General features: G+C 45.3%; 1 long non-coding RNA gene across 1 annotated transcript in view; it reads left to right on the top strand.

Annotated features, from left to right (window-relative positions):
• The first annotated feature begins 76 nt into the window (after positions 1-76).
• The window catches only part of LOC123641469, a 29,470-nt gene continuing 23,303 nt past the window's right edge, over positions 77-6,243 (top strand). The window contains exon 1 of the long non-coding RNA XR_006736301.1: positions 77-172. This is a non-coding gene — a long non-coding RNA (uncharacterized LOC123641469). The remainder of the gene's footprint in view (positions 173-6,243) is intronic.

The raw sequence follows: 6,243 nt of genomic DNA, 5'->3' as shown, positions 1-6,243 counted from the left end.
TCACGGCTATTGGCTTGTTCCTATTGTGGCGTCATCAGAGCCCCGCCCGCCTAAGGTCTCCCTGGCAACGTGTATACACAGAGAACCACGTGGAGGAAAAGCACGCGAGCTTGGAGGGGGTGGAGCGCCAAAAGAGGTGGACTGGAATGTGACACGACGGGGCAGCTGGAAGGTATTGAGAAAGAGGAGGGGTCATGGGAGAAGGCTCGGAACTTGAGCTGCGGGGCATATCAACTTTCTGTTTTCAGGGAAGGCTAAAAGTTCCCGCGCCTTCCCAGCGGGCCGGGTCCTGTTCGACTTCCCTTTTTCTTACTCTTAAAGGCACTCTCTGCGCGTTTTACTTCCATGGGACCAGTGGTTAGTGATGACTGCCTGAGTGGGTAAGCGGAGGCACCGAGTCAGTGGAAGGAATTCTCTTTGGTCTTCCAAGAAAAAGCTCCCCTTCCTTGTATATAACCTTCTCCCCCTTGTCCCCTCCCCCCGCCCCATGCTGATGTAGAAAACCCACACAACCAGTGGATTGGTGCCAAGGCAAATCCAGGTTTTCAGCTTCACCTGGACCAGGTGTCCTTAGCCCCTCCCACTCTCCACCACAGGAATCTCTCTCCATCACCTCTCTCTTCAAGTCCCTCCTTCTCTTCTATTTCCCAGAGAAATTTGAGGCAGTCAGGAGGGGAACTCTTAAATTTCTACCTACAAACATATCTGAATCCATTCTTGCCTCTGCTCCAGGAGCAGTGACAAAGGTGTCCCTTTCTTGTCCAGGACCAATCCCTTCTGGATCCCAACCCTTTATGTTTCCTTAGGGTCCTCATTCCATCACTTCATTTTACAGGTAGGTATTGAACAAGCCAGGCACTGTTCTAGGAACTGGAGATACAGCAGGGAACAACAAGGAGCTTACATTCTAGCAGAAACAGGACAAGAACCAAATAAGCAGAATATATAGTGTGTTAGATGGAACTGAGAGCTGTGGAGTACATCACGCAGGGAGGGGCTATGGACTATGTCGGGTGTGGTCAGGGAAGGTGACCTCTGAGTAACCTGAAGGAAGCCAGGAGCAAGCCATGTACATATCTGGGGAAAGAATATTCTAGGCAGAGGGAACAGTAAATGCGAAGGTCCTGAAGTGGGAGCCACTTGCCACTTTTGAAGAAGAACAAGGTCCATGTGGCTGGAGTGAAGAGAGAGAGAGAGAGATAGGGAGGGAGTGGGAGGTGAAGTCAAAGAGATAAGGGAGGCACCCAGCATGTAGGACCCCAAGGTCATTCTGACGACTTTGGCTTTTACTCTGAGATGGGAACCATTGAAAGGTTTTGAACAGAGGAGGTACATGGGTCTGACTTTTATTTTAACAGAATCCCAATCCCTTTAGCTACTGTATGGAGAACAGATCCAAAGAGAGCCAGGGCAGAAGCAGGAGATTATGTAGGAGGTCACTGCAAGCATCTGGGGAGAGATGATGAGGCCTGGGGGGTTAGCTGGGGAGCAGGAGAAGCGATGCCAAGTGGTCGGATTCTAGGTGTATTTCGAACATAGAGCCAACAGGGTTTTCTGACAGATTAGGTAGTGTGAGGGCAAGGTTGGAATTTTTTTTCTGAACTTTAATTGAGGAGAGAAAGGCTGTGGAAGGAGCAGGTTTGAGTGGGGTGGTGGGGAGTGGGGAGGTAGATCAGGAACCTTGGTTTAATACATCATAACTTTGAGATGTCTATAGGAGATGTCAAGAAAGCAGTTGGATGTGCAAGTTTGGTGTGGTCTGGGCTGGCAATATAAAATTGAGCATCAGTAGCATATGCATACTGTTTAAAACCGTGAGATTAGAAAAATTACTGAGGGAGCAAGTGTAGATAGCAAAGATGTGCAAGGACTGAATCCTCTCTAACACTAAATGGTTCTAGAGATCAGTTGGCACCATTAGAGAGACTGAGGAATGGCCAGTGTAGTGAGGACCACCCCCTCCCACCACCACTGGGAGATGGTGGTATGCTAGAAGTCAACAGAAGGAAATTTACCAAGGAGGAGGGAAAGATCTGTTGTGTCGATTGCTGTCCACAGGTCAAGTAAGATGAGTTTGAGTGTCGATTTAGAAGGTCGTTGGTGACCTTGACAAGAACAGTTTTGGTAGAGTGGTGGGGATGAAAGTCCAATTGTGGATGTTCAAGAAAGAATGAGAGCAGAGAGGTGGAGACAGTGTAGGCCACTCTTTGGGGTTTTGTTGTAGAGGAAGGAGAGAAATTGGGTGGGAGCTAAAAGAAGTGAGGTCAAGAAAATTGTTTAAGTGGAAAAAATAGCTGTATGTTATATGCTGATGGGAAAGAGCCAGGAGAGAGTGCAAACTGATGATGCAGGAGGGATTCGGGGGGAAGGGATGGGGTCAAGTGCAGCAGCAGAGGGCCGGCTTTGGCGAGAGGTACTGACGGTTCATCCGAGGTAAAAGTGAGAGAGGGCGCACTATTTGGGCACAGATGCAGGGAGGCAGAGGAAGCTAGTGGATATTCTCTCCTGATGGCCTTTTCCTTTTTCTCAGTGAGTTAGGGAGCAAGGTCAGCGGAGAGTTAGGATGAAAGAGGAAGGGTTGGAAGATTTTCGAGAGAGGAGGAGTTATAAAATAGTCATGGAGAGCAGTGCTCCTCAAACTTGAGTGTGTATCACAGTCACCTAGCGAGCCTGTTAAGATCCTCCAACCCCCACCAGGCTTTCTGATTCAGGAGATCCGGGTTGGGCCTGAGAATATGAATTTCTAACAAGTTCTGGGTGATGCTACAGCAGCCGGCATGGGATGACCCTTTGAGAACTACTGTGCTAGAGAGCAGGAAAGTGCCAGGGCTGCGGAAATGCAGCGTGGTTGTCAGGCAGCGTCAAGGGCCCATTTGAGGTTAGGAATCATGACCTGAAAGTGTCTCCAGTCAGCGTTCTTCTGGTCCCATTCACAATCATTTGTATGGGTTGGAGTCCTAGGTCTTTAAAACTTCCATTTTTCTACTGACTTTTTCTTTGACATATAATAGGCTCCACATCCTTTCCCTTTAAAAAACAAAAATCTTTAACTTAGGGTCTAGCTCTCTCCTGTTCACAGTTCTCTTGGCAGAGTTGTGCATACTGTATTTCCCTGCCTCCTAGTCTGTGCAACATCCACAAACCTCGGGAAACTTCTCTTACACAGTTGTCACTTATCTCCTAGATGCTCAATCCAGTGGACACTTTTTAGTTAAAGTCAATTACTTGGCCACCTGCAAATTTGATACCTCCAACCATTTCCTCCTTGCAGTTAGTTCTCTCCTCCTTCAGGTTTTGTGACATGGAGCTTTGCTGGTTTTCCTCCCGACAGCTCCTCCCCATTCTCCTTTTCCTCTGGCATTCCTTCATCCTCTTTATTTCTAGGGCAGCTTACGGCACAGTGGTTGTTATGTGTGCAGGTTATAGATTCACAGTGTTAACTTTTGATTTCTCTGTTTCCTAGTTGTGAGACCTGAAACATTTTTATCTGTTTCTTCATATGTTAAAAAAAAAAAATGGGGCCAGGTGTGGTGGCATGCACTTGTAGTCCTAGCTACTCAGGAGGTTGAGGTGGGAGGATCGCTTGATCCCAGGAGTTTGAGTCTAGCCTGAGCAACATAGTGAGACTGTCTATAAAAAATAGAAAAGGAAAAAGAGGATAGTAGTAGTACCTGCCTTACAGGGTTGATTTGAGGATTCAGTGAGTCAGTACGCATAAGAACAATGCCTGGCACACGGTGAGTACCTACGATTACCACCCCAATCTATTACTCATCTGTCAGCTACTGCTTGTATGGGCTGATGATGCCAAAATCTTTATTTTCAGGTAGGCCTCATTCCTGAGCACCAGTCGTAATTATCCAACTGCCTCCTGACATCCCTTGGATATCCCATCAGCATCTCAACCTCAATATGTCCAAACCTTAAACTCAGCATTTTCTCCTCCGTTTGCCCTCCTTCCTTCATTCTCTACATTCACGAATGGCACTACCATCCTTCAGTTCCCTAGCCAGAAATTTGTTAGTTTCTAGCTTCTCTCAGGCCCTTAATTCTTACAGAGGTATTATCTTATTCTACAAACTCATATATGCAGGAAACATAAAGTTGTTTTTCTGTAATATAACTACATTTCTATTTTGAGCCAGCCCCTATTCTACTGGAGTGGTGGATAATTAATTTTAGTGAATTGGTGAAGCTCTCCTCCTCTCCCCAGGGATTGCCTACGTTCTGGGAAGGTGTCTCAAAAAGCCAAAGCACTAGAGGAAGCAGTGGAGGAAGTGGCTCCTGTTATAAGTGGCCACCTGGTGTTTGCTGAGATGTCCACTGCCTGGTTCCCATTTGCGTGGCCTCTTTGGGTCTTGTATCTCTCTGCTACCTCTAGGTTGCTCTTGGACAAACAGGGATCATTCTGCTGCTGCTGTGCCCTGGAGTAGCATAAGAAAGTGTGACGCCGTCCATGGTTCAAGCTGCCTCCAAAATAGGCTGCATTCTGCTGTCATTTCTACTTTCTGGGGCTTTGTCTCCTTCTTGAAGCTCTACTTAGGATATAGATCTGGGGCCCACTGCCATCACGTCTTGGAAACCTACTTGGGGGTTTTCCTGTCTGTCTGTGCTCAGGTGCCTGAGGACAGAACCCACAACTGTCTGTGCTCATGTCACCTTCCCACTGGCTCTTGTCCGATGGTGGTGCTGGTGGTATTGGTGCTGTGAAGCTGGAGATAAATATCAACGTCAGGCCTTGCTTTACCCAAGATATTTTCTCCTGTCCAGACCGAAGTCCTCTCTGTTTTCTTAAGGGTCTAGGTAATTGAAATTCAAAAGACAGAGTGGCTTCCCATTTCCTCCCTCGTTTTTTGTTGTCACATCCTTTCAATGGGGCATAAGCACAAAAGCTTGGCTGCTCAAAGTGGGGCTGTAGGGGACAAAGGGAAGAAACCACAAAGAATATTTAAAACTGGCATCTCGCCATAGCCCCTACTTCCAGTGGGGGACCATATCCTTTGATTCTGCCTCATTAGCACCCCCTCTAAATGTTCCCCTTTCCATCCCACTGCTCCTGTCTTAGTGTGGGGTTTTGTTCTTGTATTTCTTCTGGTTTGGCAATGTTTCCTTCCTAACTATGAGGGTTAAATTGCTGAAGCAGGGGGATGTTTTACAGATGTAGATCCTTGATAAAAGATAAGATGAGGAAAACTGAATGACCCATGAAATGCCTGATAAATATTTTACCTTCACTAAAATCAAACGCTAAAATTTAGCACAGCAAATAAAGGAAATATCGGGGGTCCTTCACAGATCTCAAATTAGCAGTAATGTGTATTGTTTAATTTCCACGTATCATCCCTGGGTGATTTAACATTTTTAGGATTTCTCTGCAGCTTCAGCAAGAGAGTGGCAAGTCCAGTTCATTTTGATGCAGACGATGTGTAGTTAGATGTTCTCTTTGTGTCAGGTTCTTTACCCAGACATCAAATGCCTTCCTGATTTTAGGATTTCCAGTTGGTATTGCCCTCACTGGGCCAGTCATGGTCTTCAAGCCAGTTTTGGGGAACCTGGCTTGAGATTAGATCCTATGATTTAGAAACTTTGGGAAGAAGAAGCAGGAAAAACTATCATTTATGTAAATTTTTTATTTTTTTGAGGTTTTTAAAAATTTCTATAGATTTAAGGGTTACAAATGGTTTTTGTTACATGGATGAATTGTATGATGCTGAAGTCAGGGATTTTAGTATACCCATCACCAGAACAGTGTACACGGTACCTGATAGATTTTTATTCCTCATTCTCTGCCAACCTTCCCCCTTCTTAGTTTCCACTGTCCCTTACACCACTTTGTGACTGTATACACCCCTTGTTTAGCTTCCACTTATAAATGAAAAGATGTGGTATTTGTTTTTCCATTCCAGAGATATTTCACTTAGGATAATGGTCTCTAGTTCCATCTAAATTGCTACAAAAGACATTATTTCATTCCTTTTTATGGCTGAGTAGTCCTCTGTGGTGTATATATATACCACATTTTCTTTATCTACTTGTCAGTTGATGGGTGCTTAGGTTGATTCCATATCCTTACAATTATGAATTATGCTGTGATAAACATTTGGGGTGTAGGTGTCATTTTTATAAAATGACTTCTTTTCCTTTGAGTATCAGATATCCAGTAGTGGGATTGCTGGATCGAATGCTAGGTATACTTTTAGTTCTTTGAGGAATTGCCATACTGTTTTCCATAGAGGTTGTACT

Source organism: Lemur catta, chromosome 7 (genome assembly GCF_020740605.2).
Source record: "Lemur catta isolate mLemCat1 chromosome 7, mLemCat1.pri, whole genome shotgun sequence".
Lineage (NCBI taxonomy): Eukaryota > Metazoa > Chordata > Mammalia > Primates > Lemuridae > Lemur > Lemur catta.
The sequence above is the reverse complement of the archived record's forward strand: the minus strand, read 5'-3'. Positions and strand labels throughout refer to the sequence as shown.